The sequence below is a fragment of the Lepisosteus platostomus genome, chromosome 5, assembly GCF_059453375.1.
Source record: "Lepisosteus platostomus isolate fLepPlt1 chromosome 5, fLepPlt1.hap1, whole genome shotgun sequence".
Lineage (NCBI taxonomy): Eukaryota > Metazoa > Chordata > Actinopteri > Semionotiformes > Lepisosteidae > Lepisosteus > Lepisosteus platostomus.
The window spans coordinates 56,803,288-56,823,834 of NC_142615.1; the positions used below are offsets into that span (position 1 = coordinate 56,803,288).

At 45.2% G+C, this 20,547-nt stretch overlaps 1 non-coding gene and 1 pseudogene across 1 annotated transcript; both read left to right on the forward strand.

Moving 5' to 3' along the window:
* The first annotated feature begins 6,606 nt into the window (after positions 1-6,606).
* LOC148669936 (5S ribosomal RNA) lies at positions 6,607-6,725 on the forward strand (annotated as a pseudogene).
* Positions 6,726-18,643: 11,918 nt separating this feature from the next.
* Positions 18,644-18,726, forward strand: trnal-uaa (transfer RNA leucine (anticodon UAA)). The gene has a single exon. It is a non-coding gene; the product is annotated as a tRNA-Leu (tRNA).
* The last annotated feature ends 1,821 nt before the right edge of the window (positions 18,727-20,547 follow it).

Here is a 20,547-nt window from a genome sequence, read left to right on the forward strand (position 1 = left end):
GTCCCAGCTGGGTCTCTCTCCCTGTGTCTCTCCGTGTGTCTCCCTGCCTGTTTCTCTGTCTGTCCTGCGTTGTCCCAGCTGTGTCTCCCTCCCTCCTCTCTCTCTCCGTGTGTCTCCCTGCTCTCTGTCTGTCCTGCGTTATCCCAAATGGGTCTCTCTCCCTGTGTCTCTCCGTGTGTCTCCCTGTCTGTCTCTCTGTCTGTCCTGCGTTGTCCCAGCTGGGCCTGTCTCCTCTGCTCTCTGCCTTCAGCTCTGTTCGCCGATGTCCCGCCAGCCCGTCACTCTCTCAGCCTGTCTCTTGACTTGCAGGAGGAAGAGGAGGTGGAGACAGCTCTTCCGGCAGGAGAGAGAAAGGAGGTCAGTGCTGGTCCCACCCTGCCCCCTGTCCTGTCTGTGGTGGAGTTTTGCCGTCTTGTCTGTCCCTGGGTCTCAGTGTCTCTCTCTCTTTCAGCCCTGTCTGTCAGTGTCTCTCTCGGCCTGCTGTCTGCCTGTCCCTGCCTCTCTGTCTCTCTCTCTTTCAGCCCTGTCTGTCAGTGTCTCTCTCCTCCTCCTCTCTGTCCTCAGTGTGTCTCTCTCCTCCTCTCTGTCCTGTGGTGTCCAGGCAGTGTGTCTCTCTCCTCCTCCTCCTCTCTGTCATGTGGTGTCCAGTGGGTCAGTATTAGTGGGCTACACCCAGGCTCACTCACTGCGAGTGTGATCTCAGCAGAGTCTCTGTGCTCTTGGGACACTTGACTCACCTGTCTCTCTCTTTCTCTCCCTGTGCTGTCCCTCTCCTGCCCCCTCTCTCCCTCCACGGACTCCAGCTGGAGGAGGTCCAATCACCACCTCCTGTGAGACAGAAGAAAAAGAAGGTGGGTAATGCTCTGATCCTCTCTTTACTCCTGTCCAGTGTCCAGTCAGTGTGTCTGTATGAACCCCTCTCTCTCTCAGTGCAGTGTTCATGTACTGGAGTGTCCAGTCAGTGTGTCTGTATGAACCCCTCTCTCTCAGTGCAGTGTTCATGTCCTGGAGTGTCCAGTCAGTGTGACTGTATGAACCCCTCTCTCTCTCAGTGCAGTGTTCATGTACTGGAGTGTCCAGTCCGACTCTTAACGTGACTCTCCTGTCTCTGCTTCAGAAGCGCCGATGCGTCTTTTTGAAGTCCCTGAGCTGCGTGTCAGTGGAGACAGAAGATCAGGACGAGCCGATGGAGGCGGCGGAGACCGTAGCTCAGGAGAGGAAGAGCGAGGGAGAGGAGGAGCAGGCTGCCGGGAAGGACAAGAAGAGGAAGAGGAGGTGCAGGTGAGCAGACAGGGGGGCGCCGCCCGGTCGTGTCTGTGATTCAAGGAGGAGTCTCCTCTTGCTGTTTGATGTCATGGTGACGTCTGTGTCTGTGTCCCTCACACCTGCAATAACAATATTCTTTCCAGGTTCCTTTCCTGGTTCTGTGCCTGCTAAGATCTGGACTGGACTGGACTGGACTGAATTGGACTGGACCGGAGCTGAGGGACACCAGACGACTGGACTGCAGCCTAGGGACACCAGACTGGACTGGACCGGAGCTGAGAGACACCAGACTGGACCGAAGCTGAGGGACCCCAGACTGTGCTGGACCGAAGCTGAGGGACCCCAGACTGGACTGGACAGGAGCTGAGGGACACCAGACTGTGCTGGACCGAAGCTGAGGGACCCCAGTCTGGACTGAAGCTGAGGGACCCCAGACTGTGCTGGACCGAAGCTGAGGGACCCCAGTCTATGCTGGACCGAAGCTGAGGGACCCCAGTCTGTGCTGGGCCGAAGCTGAGGGACACCAGACTGTGCTGGACCGAAGCTGAGGGACCCCAGACTGTGCTGGACTGAAGCTGAGGGACCCCAGACTGGACAGCACTGGAGCTGAGGGACACCAGACTGGACTGGACTGGAACTGAGGCGCCCCAGACTGGACTAGACTGGAGCTGAGAGGCCCCAGACTGGACTGGACCAAAGCTGAGAGACCTCAGTCTGTGCTGTACCGAAGCTGAGGGACCCCAGACTGTGCTGGACCGAAGCTTAGGGACCCCAGTCTGGACCGAAGCTGAGGGACCCCAGTCTGTGCTGGACCGAAGCTGAGGGACCCCAGACTGGACCGAAGCTGAGTGACCCCAGTCTGTGCTGGACCGAAGCTGAGGGATCCCAGACTGTGCTGGACCGATGCTGAGGGACCCCAGTCTGGACTGAAGCTGAGGGACCCCAGACTGCACTGGACTGAAGCTGAGGGGCCCCAGACTGGACTGAAGCTGAGGGGCCCCAGACTGGTCTGGACTGAAGCTGAGGGGCCCCAGACTGGACTGATGACCTTTTGTTAAGCATCAATACATTTTTTTAAAAAAAAATCTGTTTAGCTTTTGGTTTTTTCCCTCTCCTCCCCCCTAAGGTTGCTGCTAAGAGAGGTGTGAGTGGGGCCAGCAGGGGGCGCTCTCACCCTGCAGTCTGTGTGGGTCCTGATGCCCCAGTATAGTGACGGGGGACACTGGACTGTAAACAGGCGCCGTCCTTCGGATGAGACGTAAAACCGAGGTCCTGACTCTCTGTGCTCGTTAACAATCCCGGGGTGTTTCTGGAGAAGAGTAGGGGTGTTACCCCAGTGTCCTGGCCTGATTCCCCCCCTGGTCTTGACCCATCATGGCCTCCTTATCACCCCCCTCTCTGAACTGGCTCCATCCCTCTGCTCTCCTCCCCACTGAGAGCTGCTGTGTGCTGAGCGGACTGGAGCATCATCCAGGTAGGGGCTGCACACTGGGGGGGCTGGAGGGGATCCCCCTGACCTGGGAGGAGCTCTGAGTGGAGAGTCCAGACTTATTAATTATTATTATTATTCGTGCTGCACTGGTCTTCAGTCCTGGCAGTGAGAGGGGGACTCTGTGATCAGTACAGATACTTATGACTGTCTAATAATACACGATACAAATGGAAAACAGGGTAGCGCTGTAGTCCCTTCGAAACGTTTTGAACTGCCAGAAGAAGTTTTCACAACCCGGACTCGTGAAGGTACAGGTCTTCTCCCTTCATCCGGAGTAAGGTGAGAGGTCACCCCCTCGGGGCGCAGTATCCCCGATGCACCCCACCACCACCACCCAAAACGACACACACTTCTGTGACGATTGGGAGACCCCTGTTCGACCAGCCCCCGCGGTGGAGGAAACGACCCACTGGAGAGAACACGCAGACTCCACACAGAAGGGTCACCTCGGCATTTATTCCAACAGCAAAACAACACCAGAGAGAAACGGTCTCCGAAAGATAAGCGCACACCGGGAAAAACACGACGGGGTCATTACAAATGGGAATAGGAGTTCTTTTTTTCTTTTCCGGACGTCAGTTGTATCGTGTCCTGGTGATTTCTCCCGTTTCGAACGGAGTTTAATGTCGCGTTTCTACTTTATTAGAGTGAGGCACTGAACTTTGGGGAACGTGACATCCACCCAGTATTACTAGTAGGTTGATAAATATAAATGTTCTTTTTCCCCCCGTATGATACCTCGCGAAATATAACGATGGCCAACTCCTTAAGTCGAAATTTAAACTCTTCTCACGCTACAAGACAGTCCGTCAACATCGCCGCGGCCCGAAGCGCGACCTTTGGTATGACGCTGGCGGAAAAGGGGGTAGGGTAAGTACGTCACAGCCGGGGGAAGCCCCTATCACGTGAGAGGGGTGCGGCGGGCGACGAGCCCACGGGGGCGAAGAGAAGTTGATTTGCGTGGGGTGTGGAAACACTACACGACCGGGCAAGCGAGCTGTTTTTTTTTGTTTTGTTTTTTCCAGAACATCAGAACAACCGCAGAGATGACCATCGATCCACCTCTAGACGTTTCCTTTTTTGTCCTCTTTGGCCTCCAAAATAAAAAAAAAACTGGGATCCATCGCCAAATTAAAACGTCAACCACTTTTCGGGCTTTCGTGCTGTCCATGATGAAACCGTCATGGTTGTGTAAGCATACGTTACGTCACAGACCGGCGGCGCTCGGACGTGAGGAGTGTCGTTACGTTTTTGAAATGGCACGTCAGACAAGATCTCTGACAAGATCTCCGAAAAACCCAAACCTGTAAGATTCAATTTCAATTCAGTTTTTTTATATAGCGCCTTTCACAACAAGAATGCCCCAAGGCCCCGAACAAAGGAGTTGTTCCACACCCCCGCCACCCTCTGTGTACAGTAGAGCCCCCTGTACTGACTGGAGGAGCTCACCCAGCTGTGTCTGGAGAGAAGCCGGGGTATCGGCTTCAACAACAGGGCTGGGCGGCTTGTTCCGCACCCCCACCCCCTTCTGTGTACAGAAGAGCCTCCTGTCCTGACTCCAGTAGGAAATGTCACCTGGAGGCAACACACCGGCTTCTTTTAACAGATCACCTCGGGAATCGGGAACAATGGAGCTGTGTGCGGCCGTCTGTACGGAGGGGTTCAGCGCGGGGGGGCTCCGGGCTCGGGTCTGGACCCGGGGGGGGGACTGTCTGTTTGGAGTCTGCATGCTCTCCCTGTGTTCTCTGGGTCCAAAGACAGGCTTTTGGGCTAATTGGCTTCTGGGAAAACTGGCCCTGGTGTGTGTGTGTCCTGTGATGGAGTGCTGTCCTGTCCAGGGTGTGTGAGTGAGTGTGTGTTTGTCATGTGATGGACTGGTTCCTGTCCAGGGTGTGTGAGTGTGTGTGTCTGAGTGTCCTGTGAGGGACTGGTGTCCTATCCAGGTTGTGTGTGTGTGTCCTGTGAGGGACTGGTGTCCTGTTCAGGGTGTGTGAGTGTGTGTGTGTGTCCTGTGAGTGACTGGTGTCCTGTCCAGGGTGTGTGAGTGTGTGTGTGTCCTGTGATGGACTGGTGTCCTATCTAGGGTGTGTGTATGTCCTGTGATGGACTGGTGTCCTGTCCAGGGTGTGTGAGTGAGTGTGTGTGTGTCCTGTGATGGACTGGTGTCCTGTCCAGGGTGTGTGAGTGTGTGTGTCTGTGTGTCCTGTGATGGACAGATGGTACCAAGCCTGGACACCCATGAGACACTGGCTTCCTCAGAAGACTCTCACACTGTCCCTAACCCGGGTCCAGAAGAAACTACAGTGATCTATAATTCCTGCGACTCGGAAGGGTTTATGACGTCTATGTCCGGCGCCCGCGCCCGTGGACCGGCGGTTTGGCGTCGCGCTCCGCAGCTCGAGCTTCGGTGCGAGGCAGGGCGGGAGGGAGTCGATGTGGCCTCGGCGCCATCTTTGCTGGTGAGTCAATTGTGAACGTTGCGGTACAATAAACCAAAAATAAACCTTTTCCCACTGCGTCCAGTATTTCTGTCGCGGCCCACGTCCCTTACAATCGACAAACTATAAAAAAAACAGTAGCCCTTCGCAACATTACACGCCATTTTTTTTTATTTTAAACGTCCGCTAGATACGCAGGTGGCTCGATACCTGTCTTATCCTCGCCGGCGTCTTTATACCGGCAAGTGAATTTTATTTGGGGTCCCTCAGAATTGTGACAGAAATGTCAGTGAACCACAATAAAAAACGAAACTTTTTTTTTAAAGGCGGTGAATGGATTTTCTGAGTAACCGTGTAGCGACTAACGTAAGGAAAAAAAAGTTGTCTTTCCCTACGAAGACGTTTTGGTACAGGACTTTCTTTAAATATCAGTTGTGCATAGCGTTTTACAAAAAGTTGATGATGATCTTGGAGATAATTGCAAAGGAAAATTGAGATAACTATCAAAACATTACGTGTGAAACGACAGGACAGAACTTTGAACCCACAAAGAAACAAAGGTATGAAATATTGCCTCGTCATGGGGGGTTGATAATTGTAGTAAGTGTTCCTAATTTTCGTAAAGAAATGTATATTATGGGAGTCACACGTGAGATTTAGTGTATATACGTTTCATATTGTGCATATATACGGGGTTAAAAAGTGGAATGAGTATGATTATAAACTCGTGTGTCCTATAATCAGATAATTTTTGAACAAGCTTTGATTAGACAGGTGAAAAACAACATCAGATCCTTTTTTTTTAATATATTCTCACGTCTGAATATCAGCTTCTCCCCTCTGGCCAACATTTCAGGGCTCCCAGGTGTAGATCCCAAATTGAAACAAATATTAATTTGTTACCCAGTTAAACAGTTAATAGAAGTGAGTGACCAGGGTAAATATAGGTGGGTCAGTGTAAACTGTTTATTCTGGACCAGACTTCGTCATGTGTGATATGTCATGACTTCTTATATTAAGTTTTATCTTTATATTTAGTTCTACATGTGTAATAGTGTCCATAAAAAGGTTTCTCCAGGGGAAAATCCTGGCTGTGGAGACTTGTTCGGCTGGCGTTCGGAGAGTCGCGTTTTTCAGAATTGTATTGAGATCGTTTTCCACAGAGCTCAGATGTCAAAGCACAGCAGCAGCTCTCCACAGCGATCCTCTATAGCGCCCTTTCTCCCGCAGCTCCGTCCTCATTGGAAGGAAGCAAGAGTGAAAGGCTGAAGTGAAATAGAGCGGGGACGAAGGCAGTGAAGAGAGAGAACGTGGGAAGAAGAGAAAAACGCAAGGGAAAAAAGGCAGCGTCGTAAAAGAGGTGACGGAGCTATCCTCTCTATAAGAAAGGTGCCAGCGAGCCTTGTTCTCGTTTATGGCCACACCCCCTTGAGCACGCCTGATCTCGTCTGATCTCGGAAGCTAAACAGAGATGGGCCTGGTTAGTACTTGGATGGGAGACCGCCTGGGAATACCAGGTGCTGTAAGTTTTTAAGCGCAGGAGGCGCCCTATCCCTGCTCGCTCGCTCATTCCCCTGTTCACACGTGCAGTGCGGCTTGTCCGTCTGTTTATTTGTCAGCTTTGGCGAGACACGGGTGCTTGTGTATTAGCGTGAGCGTTTTTTATTCTGATCAGGAACAGTTTTACAAGTCCGCAAAGGATCGAGGAAAGGTTTATCGCCAGCTGAAAAGAGACACAGCGCTTCGGCTGTGGAGACTTGTTCGGCTGGCGTTCAGGGAGTCGCGTTTTTCAGAATTGTATTGAGATCGTTTTCCACAGAGCTCAGATGTCAATGCACAGCAGCAGTTCTCCACAGCGATCCTCTATAGCGCCCTTTCTCCCGCAGCTCCGTCCTCATTGGAAGGAAGCAAGAGTGAAAGGCTGAAGTGAAATACAGATGCAGCCATTCAAAATGAGCGTTAAAAACCCGCGGTACAGTAACCAACCCGCAGGGCACCGTAGGACACCGCGGTAAGTGATTGGCTGGCCAAAATGACCGACAGGGTCACTCGTGGTGCATTGGTTGGTAGTGAAAAGATTTAATAATTTAATGTCTTTACTGTGCACGTTTCAATCCGCTTAGTTTTGAATATTTATATGGAATTTTACCACTAAAGGGAAATTTTAGTAGCTGAGCATAAAAAGAAGAGGAGCATAACGCATCTGAAGGTCATAAACGATATTAATTTAGGAACATAAACATTACTGTATGTACATAAACTGTACTGTGTATGGCTGGTCTTGATAGTTTAAAGAAAAAATACACACCAGTCTTCCATTTCTCCCTAAACATTTTAAGCATGAAAGTTTTATGAAACGGTACCCAAATATGTGATTGCTGTATAGAATGAATTTTAATTTTTAAAAATTATTTAACACGAAAATTAAGCTGTTTACATCTTCCGCCTGAGAACAGTCACCCGTTGCTACCCAACGCAGAAACACAGCCACTAACTAGCAAAGAGAGGACATTAGCTAGCCAATATGATAAAGAAATAAATGATTATTTTGTTTATTTCTTTTGCACATTTATTTGAACATTTCCATCGATTGTACAAGCACTTGGAAACTGTCCAATCCCTAGTTCATCAAGCATTTACCGGTCTGGCGCCGGTCTGTGTCTTCTAGGATATAATGCCAGCGAACTCTTGTTTTTATGTCCACTATAACTACGCTGGGCAAACGTTCCGAGGTCAAATTCTTCCAGCACGGGGGTACCTTTAAAGCGGAGACGACGGCACCGAAATTTTTTGGCGCGCCTTCTCTTTAAAGCCCTGGCCAAATATGAATACAGTACGTACAGTTATAATTCAAACGGAATTAAAAACTACACATCCCAGTTACCATGGTGGTGCTTGTGATCATTGCGTTTAACCAACGAAACAGGGCGAAAAATCAGTCACATGACTTTGGGGCAGAGTTTCGAAAGCTTAACCTATCAGCAACAAAGCGAAATTTACACGATAGGCTACCTCAAACTGTCAGTTACACGACTGTGTATGTCGCTTAAGCCACTCCTATTTGGCATTTTAGTTATGGAGGCGAGAAGACGCCCCCCCCCCCCCTGAGTGTCTGATTTGCCGCCATCTTTAACTGTTCGGTGTCCGAATCAGAGTAGCTACGTGTACGAAATAAAGTTAATCCCAACTACAAAACATATATTTTTGTCGTAGGAGGGTGCAAAACATCAGTATTTTCTGCTATTAATTACTGTACGATGTATAGTTGAAATCTGAGCCTAGATATAAAGTTAGATATAAAGTTAAAATCTCGACAAAGCAATGTAGGAAATACAGAGAAAATAAATCCTTTCTGACATCTAAAATCAGTTTCGATCAAGGTCTCTAAAACGAACAAGAAAAAGAGGATTTTCGGAGGGCAATTACGCTGTGTTTATATAGAATAACTGATTTTTGAGCAATCTAATTTCTTGGTCGTTTAAAACAGTGAAATGTCAGCTGCAAAAGATCGCACCAGAAACAGCACTCTCTCTGCCTGTCATAGACGTTCAGGAAAGGCTGGATGAAGTCATGTCAAGTACAATAATTCGGTGATCAATAATAACAGTTGTAGGACAGTATATAAGGAGGATAAGGATTTTGAAGTTGACTCGAAATCTGATAGGTAACCAGTGCAAGGACTTGAAAACAGGTATAATGCATCCCTGATAGGATTCTTGCTGTCATATTCTGAACATATTGAAGATTGCTCAGTGTGGATTTAATTTCCCCAGTGAACAGGATGTGCATTTATTAATTCTAGAAAAAAAGCCTTTCTTGATTTCTCTAGTTCTTAGTTTCTCTAGTTCCCTTTAAAATAAACTATTATTCCACAATGCAGAGTATTACATGGCCAGTATTTACACATGATATTTGTGATTTAAAGAAATTAACACAAGCAGCTTTTGGAGATTTAAGTGTTGGCTGAGTTATTGCAGGATAAAAGACTAGAGATGTTGGCAAGAAGAAGATAATTTGGGGAAAGCTGAGGAATACACTTATAACAAGAACACTTCCTAATGGGGTTAGGCATACTTTTGATATGGCTGCTTGCCAGCAGCCATATCACCCTGCAACTCACAACTGGCAACCCACTGAAGCTAAGCAGGTGTGAGCCTGGTCAGTACCTGGATGGGAGACCTCCTGGGAAAAACTAAGGTTGCTGCTGGAAGAGGTGTTAGTGGGGCCAGCAGGGGGCGCTCACCCAGTGGTCCATGTGGGTCCTAATACCCCAGTATAGTGATGGGGACACTATACTGTAAACAGGCGCCGTCCTTCGGATGAGACGTAAAACCGAGGTCCTGACTCTCTATGGTCATTAAAAATCCCAGGGCGCTTCTCGAAAAGAGTAGGGGTGTAACCCCGGTGTCCTGGCCAAATTTCCAATTGGCCCTTACCAATCATGGCCTCCTAATACTCCCCCTCTATGAATTGGCTACATTACTCTGCTCTCCTCCCCACTGATAGCTGATGTGTGGTGAGCGTTCTGGCGCACTATGGCTGCTGTCGCATCATCCAGGTGGATGCTACACATTGGTGGTGGTGGAGGGGAGTCCCCATTACCTGTAAAGCGCTTTGAGTGGAGTGTCCAGAAAAGCGCTATATAAGTGTAAGCAATTATTATTATTATTATTATTTTGATGAAGATGATGAAGTTAACAGACTATATGTTTACATAGATACTGAAATAAGGATGTATTTTAGATTATGTGTAGTTGCTGGCATTGAACTGTGTGTTGGATGCACATGAATTGAAGGAATGGGCAAACATAGCTGATGCGGATCCACAGAGCCAGCATATTAAGATGTTTATAATTAGAGGCAATTTGTTTAAATAACTAGGTATGGATACTGATGTGCAAGAGAGGTGGAAAGCCAGCACTATAAGATATTTTATTCTCAGTGAGATGCTGCCATTTCATAGTGGGTTTCTAACACTGTGTATAGTTCCATCCACACAGTGCCTTTACTTCCATCCATTTCTAATCACTTTATCCAGTACAGAGGATTTGGAGCCTATCCCAGTAAGCAACGTACACAAGGCAGAATACACCCTGGCTATAGCGCCAGTCCATCACAGGACAGACAGACACAAACACACACACACCAGGGCCAGTTTTCCCATAAACCAATTAACTTACCAGTATGTTTTGGAGTGCGAGAGGGAGTCATATCACACATATGGAGAAAAACCATGTAACCCAGAGAGAACATGTAAACCCCACACACACAGGATGGCAGGAATTGAACCTAGGACCCCAGTACTGCAAGATAGCAATGCTAACCACTTCGCCACCATTATAAATGGATGGATATCTTAGTTATCTTTCTAGTTCACAGGTTTGCATGCATAATTTAATTTTGAAAGCCACTGAGACATCAGGTACTACTGTTGTATTTATGAAAAAGAAACAAAACAAAAAACATACTAACAACTGTGCCATCCTACTTCTTAGTTAATACATTTTATTATTCATAAACAGTTAACATTGTTAGCAAAATATTTTGAATTATATTTAACCCTATTTTTTCTTTAGTTTTGTATTTAACTTATTATATGATAGTCAGACTTATTATATACTTAAATATACTTAAATATATTTTTACAAGATGCGGGGGAAAGTGCAACAGCTTATTACAGTGCTTAATTTAATATTATTGATTGCTAATAGTTTATGCTAACACCTAACTTTCTTAATTAGATGTATTTAAAACAGTGAACTAAGTGTAACATACTATTCAGAAATACAATCGAAAATAGTTTTGTGGTGTTTGTATGGATGAAACGTTTCTAAAATGTATAACGTAACAAAATTAAAGACGATTAAAATCTGTAATCTTTCCACTTGTAATGTCATTAGACAGAACAACACGTTTCTGGTTTGTTTTAATTAGCTAGTATTAGTTAGTAGTTAGTAGTTTTAATTTAATTAGTATTGCAATTCGCACTGATTCCCTTGCGAAGATATGGACTTAAGAATATTCGTGCCTGGTCAAAAAATGGCATTAAGCACTTAAAATTAATATGGTTAATAATAGTAAACTGTAACATGCTGTAACAAGATCGGTTAAATTGCGAAGAAAATGCATTCAGAGAAAATGTTTCAGGTGTGAAGAATATAGATCTCCAATGCAATTTCAACCAAACCTGTTCCCACACAACCTGCCCCCACTACCATTAGAATATACACAAAGCACTGAAATCTTTCGAGCTAATGATCAGGTGACCCGAGAGAGAGCGAGAGAAACACCAAGGGGTGCGGAACCAGGGAACTATTTACATGGAAAACGGGCGATCTCCCCAGACTGTCCGCCCGTTTCACTGTTACCTGGATACCTCTTTATTTAGAACTCACTAACACTGATTTTTAGTTTAGAAGGATTCAAGTAGGGTTTTAGATGAAAGGCAGCGACCTAAATCAAGCCCAAATCATAATTGAACCCATTCAGAGCCTACATTATATTTTAGCGTTTCATTCTGAGCAGAAGACCCTCACACCTGAAGAAGGCTTGCGTTTTCTCTCTTCTCTTTTAAGCATGTGTACAATGTGTAATACAATTACAATGTGTAATTACAATGCTGTAATACAATTTGAATCGTATGAGGGTGGGGGGGGAGGGGGAGGTGTCTTTCGCTGGAAATCTCGCCTGCTTCTACTTTACGAGTACAACCCCCTCTCTGCCGGAGTGCTGGCTGTGACGAATTAAACCGGTTTCACAGGTTTCAATCACAGACCATGTGACATGGGAGTCAGGAAACTAACACACAGCGCCACCGGATTTGATAACGCTATAAAAACGCTATAAAATAATGTGACTAGGCACAGAACAGGTTTACAGCACAGTACAATAATAAATGCTGACCATGACTTTAGAAGCATAAATTGCCTTACACTCAATTTAAACACAAGCTGTCTTTAGCCCTCTAAGCTGTTTCATACAGAAATGTAGAGATCCAGGCTCAGAACACACAGCTTCATTAGCGAATACATATGCAGGACAACTAGAGAAGACGTTTTACAGAGGATGGATTTTTAGAAACATCCCATCAGTGACATCACTGAAGTCAACTCCTAGGTACTGTAACTCGTGTGGATAGTTTCACAAGAATCAGACAAAGGTTTAAGCATCGCTTGTTCTAGATAAAACTGCAAAAAAAAAACAACAACCCATAATGTACTTCTTTGCGGCTCTGTTTGCCAAAATCATATATTCACAACGTGAAATTTAGAAAATAATATTACGTAACCAAAATCCGCAATATGGAAACAGAACCTGTGTAATTGTTGATAGATGATGTACTCGTAACATTTTTACAAGACGAACTACAACATTTAAAAAATGACTTGTATGTACTTGATATCTCTAATCAATCCACGGCGACATTGTTAAAGCAGAGTCCCAGTAAAACGAAACTAATACGCCCTGCGCATACCGTTTCGCGCTTCTTATTAGTTGCTCAAAAGTAATTTGACTGTATGAAATGCATAATCTAAACCTAGAAACATATACGTGAGCAGTATTTACGTACTGTAGTATCGGTGTTAAGACATACCTCTCAAATACTGTAAATCAAGTTAAAAATATCTCAAGACCGATTCTGGTCATAATGAAACCATGTTTCGTGTATGTTTTCTTTAAAGTACCGAGACCAGCCATATACTGTATGTTTATGTTCCAAAATTAATATCGTTTATGGCCTTCACACGTGTTGCAGTATGCTCCTATTCTTTTTATGCTCAGCTACTAAGATTTCCCTTCAGTGGTAAAATTAGATATGAATATTCAATACTTAAACGGGCACAGTTAAGACATTAAATATACATATACATACTGTATACAGTACAGTTTTCATACAGTAATATGTTTATGTTCCTAAATCAATCTCTTTTATGAGCATGTGAAAGGCATGGTGAATCGATTCTCAAAAATTACTGTACTTTGCATGATTGGAAACAAATGCGTGATTGTGAAATGCTGTGGTGTTACTTTTACAAAGACGGTCAATGAAAAAAAGAATGTTGACCAGGGCAATACTTTGAGTTTACACTTACAGCTTGTCCAAGGTCATTCATTATTAATACTATTAGTAATATCTTCGTTAAAGACTTTGATGGCCACAGCTCAAACATGAGAGGTTGAGCTTTATTAGCTCCACCTTGCCGAAATTCCGGATACTATTATTTTGCTTGTCATATTATAGGAGAATTTACGGTAACTAGCGGTATTTACCGGTAACTCGCAGTATTTACCGGTAGCTTGCGGTAGACTGCGTACAGCGTACCGGAAAATAATGCGGTATCGCCCACGCATTTTGAATGGCTGCATCTGTATATCCCCCAGCTCTGAGCCCATTGGGCCTGCTGGTGTGACCAGAGCTGCAGCGTCGCCATGCTGGTGGGGGTCAGTTCGGCTTTTCTGTTGGAATGAACAGGGGGGTTACATGATGGTGCTGTCTGTGGTCTGGCTGTCCTGCTGGTCTGGATGAGGGGTGCGTAGTGTGGTGCAGGTTCTTGTCCCATCCTGCTCTTGGTCCAGGTTGGAGGGTTGCACCGATTCTGAGTCTTGTTAGCTGGTATGGATGGGTTTGGGGGTGTTGATACCAGAGTGGTCCGGGGGGGGTGCAGGTGTCTCGGAGGCATTCTTGTTTTTCTGTGAGTTCAGGTTGATTCTGTTGGTTTTGCCACGAATCTCCCTCACGCAGTCAAGCGCTCCCGCATTCCTACGAGCTCTCCCCGTACCAAACGTGCACGTGTCAATCAGTCCTCTGCTTAAACCCTCATCTGCCCCCCGGTCATTGCTCACGATTGAGATTCTCTCCCGGAGCTTACGTACTAACTACACCTTTGCCTTACTACGACTTCTCCCCTGGACCTCGACCCCGCTTTCCGACTACCGCTTTAGCCACTCGATTTTGTACCTTCGCCTCTTTTACGCTTTCTCGGATCCTGACCCCAGCCTGTCTCTTCGTTTACGCCTCTGCCTTCTGAATCCACACCGACGCAGCTTCTACGCCTTCCCGGACTCCGACCCCTGCCAGTCCCTCAACTACACTTTCGCCTGTCGATTCTGTGCCTACGCCTGTGCTACGTGTGGAAGACCGAGTCAAAAGGTCAGGACAGTGACTATGCGTGGGAAAGGTTTTCTGTTCGCACCTAAGACCACTGTCTTAGGTGCAAACTAAAGCCTGTGATTCCTCACACCCATTCAACCAGAGAAAATTGAAACAGATTGTAGGATGCCAAATGGCACCCCCCTGTCCTGTTTGTTTGACTTCTGACACTGCCCCTTTCCCTGTATGTTCCTTTGATATGTTAAAGTATTGCCTACTTTTAATGTATAAATTAAAGCATATCTCTGTGATATGCTCCCCTTCAGCTGATTGTATTAAAGATCTCTGTTGACAATCTCCCAACCTGAGTGAAGACTGAGTTTTATTCGACATACGCCTTCCCGGACTCGGACCCCTGCCTGTTTACTCCGACTACGCCTGCGTCTCGCGCCAACCCTACCAAGGGCACCGCATTGGATCCCTATCCTCAGCAGTCAGCCCCTGCGTGACAGGTTCTGAGTGTCTTGGTTACATCCGTTTGTGTGTATAGATGAAAAAGCTATTGAAGAGCACCCCGACACCCCCCACCCATCTCGATGGAAGTTGCCATGTTCAAAAAATCCTAAAAAGATAATTAAAGTTTCACACAACAAAGCATGACTGTGAAAGGTCAGGAGGCCTGCCTAATGGTGGTGCTGGCCCCACTAGCACCTCTTCCAGCAGCAACCTTAGTTTTTCCCAGGAGGTCTCCCATCCAGGTACTGACCAGGCTCACACCTGCTTCAGTACTGAAGGCTGCTGATTATGGCCAGCAGCCATATCACCCTGCAACTCACAACTGGCAACCCACTGAAGCTAAGCAAGTGTGAGCCTGGTCAGTACCTGGATGGTAGACCTCCTGGGAAAAACTAAGGTTCCTGCGGGAAGAGGTGCTAGTGGGGCCAGCAGGGGGCGCTCACCCTGCGGTCCATGTGGGTCCTAATGCCCCAGTATAGTGACGGGGACACTATACTGTAAACAGGCGCCTTCCTTCGAATGAGATGTAAAACTGAGGTCCTGACTCTCTGTGGTCATTAAAAATCCCATGGCGTTTCTTGAAAAGAGTAGGGGTGTAACCCTGGCGTCCTGGCCAAATTACCCCATTGGCCCTTACCAATCATGGCCTCCTAATAATCCCCCTCTTTGAATTGGCTACATTTCTCTTCCCTCCTCCTCACTGATAGTGGTGAGTGTTCTGGCGCACTATGGCTGCCGTCGCATCATCAAGGTGGATGCTGCACATTGGTGGTGGAGGGGAGTCCCCATTACCTGTAAAGCGCTTTGAGTGGAGTGTCCAGAAAAGCGCTATATAAGTGTAAGCAATTATTATTATTATTATTATTAATGAGCACAACACTTGATTACAGTAAAAAAATCATTAAAAAATAAAGAAATGTTCCACAACTCAAAGCAAGGTTGTATAAGATTAGGGGAGCTGTCTGGTGTGTAAAACACCTGGTTGCAGCACTGTGGCTGTTGTGCTTGAAGAGCTATTGACTCGTGAATACCACCCCCCTATCCCCATGTACTGGCTGTCTAATGGTGTCATATTGAAAAAATCATTACAAAATAAATAAAGGGGCCGCAGCCACAGCAAGATTGTATAAGGTTAGGGGGCCTGTCTGGTGTGTAAAACATATGGTTTCAGCAGTGTGGCTGTTGTATTTGAATTGCTATTGAGCCATGAAGAAGACCCACCTATCCCAATGTATTACCTGTAGTGTTACCTTCAGAAAATCATAAAAAAATAAAGAAAGGGGTCACAGCCACAGCAAGGTTGTATGAGGTTAGGGGGCCTGTCTGGTGTGTAAAACATATGGTTTCAGCAGCTGTTGTATTTGAATTGCTATTGTAGCGGCAATGCTTGTTAATAAGACAGAATTAAGCGTTGGTATGCTGTCCTAAAGGAGGCCCCATCTCACCCTCCATCTCTGTGGTGCAGCCACAGAGAAAGTATTTATGCAGGCTGATTTAAGATGTTTTCTTTTGATAAGGAACAAGCTCCCAGACAGGGATGCACTTAGCTAAGCCTGGCTATCATGATCAATGGTCATCCATTGGCGCCTATCAGTCTAGGGAGTGCCGAATGGACATCTGGACTGCATTCCTAAGTGTCAAGAGTAAGTGAATTATATCTCATCTTGACCAACCAATCAGGGACTGGCAGGGCGTGGTAATACCATGTGGGTCTCCAATGCCCGCCAAACTCTCAACCAATCAGCATACATCTGGGTCTTGGTCAAAAAGGGAGCGCAAGCTCAGATCGGGGCTCTCCTTGGCCATTTTCGCGCATCCTCAGAGACAATCACGTGACAACTGCTGTTGTCTGCAAAAGGACTTGGACTTTGTTCAAAGCGCGAGGTCGAGGATCCCGTACGTACTCAAAATTCTACCAACGTGAATGCTCCGCTTGATCAACGGCAGCCTACAGTTGGACCCTCGTCGACAACCTGAATAGCTTATTCAGAAGCAGCGCTGGACCGGGAACGAACCAGCTTCTTCCCGGGCAAAAGAGTGACTTGTGAGGACTCGCGGTCACACTCTGTGCATAGAGACTTTCTACTAGCCAGCCGGACTCCTGGTAGATCCCCTCGGAGCAACGACTGCCCTGCGCGCCGCAGTCAGATTCCTCCGCCCGTCCTACTCCGAGCTGCACCTTGACTGGTTGGCCAGTAGCCAGAGGACGCCGACACAACGCCCATTGGACAACCGCTGCAACAGAGGCTGCAACAGAGCCTGTCAGCTGGTTTGGTGTTCGTGCCAAAGTGGATAAGTAAACCCCATGTTCTACATTGCGTCTCGAGAATTCAATTGTACCTCAACACAGGTTGTTATCAATTTAATTCATGAGTAATGTATTTACTTCCGAGTTTAGAGTAACAGTGGGTAATAACACTGGTTAGCGATTTGGTAACCGAACGATATATATTGACATATATTCTCTGTTGTGTATCTCTTTGTGTTTGCATCTCTTCGAGATTATATACCTTGTATATTGGATAACCCTCACAGTAAGGTCTGCCGCTCGTATCCAGGCAGACTAGTATATGTTTGGTGCACAATTTATATGAATAAATGTATCTCGTGTATTGAACCCGTGTGTGTGCGTTGTTAGTTGTTCTGACGATTGATTTTCTAAAAGCTACAACGAACAACCTCGTGATTACTGTTACAATTAATAATTGTCTCAGTAAATCCATCAAACCACTACACTATTGAGCCATGAAGAAGACCCACCTGTCCCAGTGTATTACCTGTAGTGTTACTTTCAGAAAATCATAAAAAAATAAAGAAAGAGGCCACAGCCACAGCAAGGTTGTATGAGGTTAGGGGCCCTGTCTGGTGTGTAAAACATATGGTTTCAGCAGTGTGGCTGTATTTGAATTACTATTGAGCCATGAAAAAGACCCACCTATCCCAGTGTATACCTGTAGTGTTATCTTCAGAAAATCATAAAAAATAAAGGTTCCACAACCCAAAACAAAGCTGGGAAAAGTCAGAAGACCTGCTTAGTGTGCAAAACACTTACTTGCAGCATTGTGGGTGCTGTGATTTAAATGCTATTGGTTTGTGAACAGAATACCCCTATCCCAGTGCATTGTGCCATATTAAATAAAAGCAAGAGAAAAAGAGATTCAGAACGCAAAGCTGTGTCAGTGTTCTGTGTAAAAAATCAGTTTGAACATCATGGGAGCTGTTTTTAATAAGCTGCTGAGTAAAGAATATTTTAATCTTCCTGCTGTCAGTAGTATTGTCAGTATAGTTGACCCTTACCTGAATGAAAACAGGGCGTAAAGGAAGGGTTTCAGAAATCAAACAAAGCTTTATTTCTGTGCTTACAGTCTGGGTAATTGGAGACTGCGCTGTTCTGCTTCCTATGGTCATATACAGGTTATTCGCACGAAGCCGTATTGAACAGTATTTCTCGCGTTGTGAACGTCTGTACACAGCGGTCCTCCGGGTTCCAGTAAGTGCGTAATTACGCATCGATGAAAAACCGGAGGTTTAAAAAAAGATAATTAGCCCACTGATAGTTTGATGTAGAGGCTGTGGAAATATCCACAAGTCTTGGTCTTTAAAATGCATTTGGTTTGACGGCGTTCTGTGCTTCCGTTGGGAAGATATGGACAAAAGAATATTCGTGCTCGGTCAAAAAAATGTCATAAAAACGAAAAAGTAAAGGCTGAGAAAGCATTCACAATGTATTTTATACACAAAGGAAGTATTCTCGCAACTCTAAGAGGTTTCGTGGTTTAATTTTTTTTAATTGTTGAATCATATTTAAATGTTAAACAACTGAAGAGCATCTCGCTGTAGACCAGGATGGCCGAGTGGTTAAGGTGTTGGACTTAAGATCCAATGGACAAATGTCCAGGTGGGTTCAATCCCCACTCCTGGTAGTGTTGTAATAAGCTTTAAGTGACAGAATACTTTGATGATTTACACTCTATTTAAATATGAATTTACTAAATTTCATTTCAGTTCTCTTCACTCCCACTCCCTGGCATAACTGAGCTCTCACTATCGCATACTGAAGGCTTTACATGCATTAGCTGTGATACAGCTCCCAATAAAGACAGAATCAAACAGTTTGTTCTATTTCTCATGGTGAGCCTCTTCTTGATCCAAATGAAATGGATCATTTAATATGATGCCTCGAGAAAAAAAAAGAAGTGAATTTCCGCCTATAATGATTGATGCCCCATCAAACATTTTGTAACATCCCCGGAAGATTATACAGTAGAATCCTGGTTTGTGGCTTAAGTTCAAGGTAAACAAGACTAAGGAAACGAGTTGGAAACTTGATGTCGAACTGGAATTTAAGTACTCAGAATATTTCACTACATTGGGCAATATGTGCCAGAGAGGAGCACTTTAAATCCCTTCGATAGCTCAGTTGGTAGCGCGGCTGACTGTATTAGAAACAGTTAGGAATCCTTAAGTCGCTGTTTCGACTCCAGCTCGAAGGAAGGTGCTTTTGTGAACTTTAATCAAATAGTTAAAATAGCGAATCTTTTTCACTCAGACGTTGATCAAAAGCTCAATAAACGATGAAGCAGAGGCTCTTGTTCCGAATTTAGCTAACATCTGGTTGTCTTGTTTTGGCCAAGATCTGATCTTTGAATTAAGGGACTACGCTGTCTGATTTGTAATTCAAAAGTAGATACAAATGTCACTGTTTTCAAAGGATAGGTACTTAATTGGCTTTATGATTTGGTATTGATTTTGTATCATTATATTATTACGTTTGTGCTTTCTGTGTTTTTTATCGTATTGTGAACTTATTTTTTAAACAAATGCTAACAAAGGCAAACACAGCACAAATCTGTTTATACCAGCGGTGAATTGTACATTTTTATTAAGTACAATCTACTGTATTTTTAGAAAAAAATGGCATACTGTGCACAATATGTTGCAGAAACACAACCTGATATTTTCATAATTATTATTTTAATCATTTGACAAGTATGAGGTCCCGGATCCAAATCTTCAGTTCTGATTTTTTTAAAGTGATATCTTCTCTTCCTCTCGTGGAAATCACAAGATGTGAGCAAATGTTTTTTGTTCTTTTTTTTTCACGTTGCTATCCAAAGAGCCTCAGACGCACAGTCTGACAGTAACCAAAACAGAATGGATTCTGCTGGGAGCCGGACTGAGCTCATTCTCACTCCCTGTGCTGAAAACAGCATTATCTCTTCCCCAAACATCGTCTACAGCTGCTAGATATTGCTCTGCGTCCTACTGCTCCAGCAATTCCTTTGACCAAAGACAGATCACTTGTGCGCTTTTAAACTTCTTGCCACTACAGGCTCTTTGATGACTCATGCTGACTGTCCTGTGAATCCAAAAGAAAATGTTAAAGCTGATACATTTTCGATTGTAATTTGCATCTAACTACAACGTCCCTGGAAAAGAGATTTTATTCGTTGCGTGCAATCGCTATCTTTTACTTTACGTATGGTAGTGGAAATAGTTTTAAAAATGCTTTCTAAAGAAGATTGTATTGGCAGGACCTGCCTTTAACGCTCAGTAGCGATTACGCTGTTGATATAGATGGAGAAGAAATGTAAGATGAATTGATGATCTAAGCTAAAATATCCCTAATACGCCTCCTGTAACAGTGTTTGTATTCATAGCAAGTAATATTTTTTTTCAAACCCGAACGTTGCTTTTGCATTAAGTGTTATGTAACCATTAGCGGTTTTGGTAGCTTCTGAAGA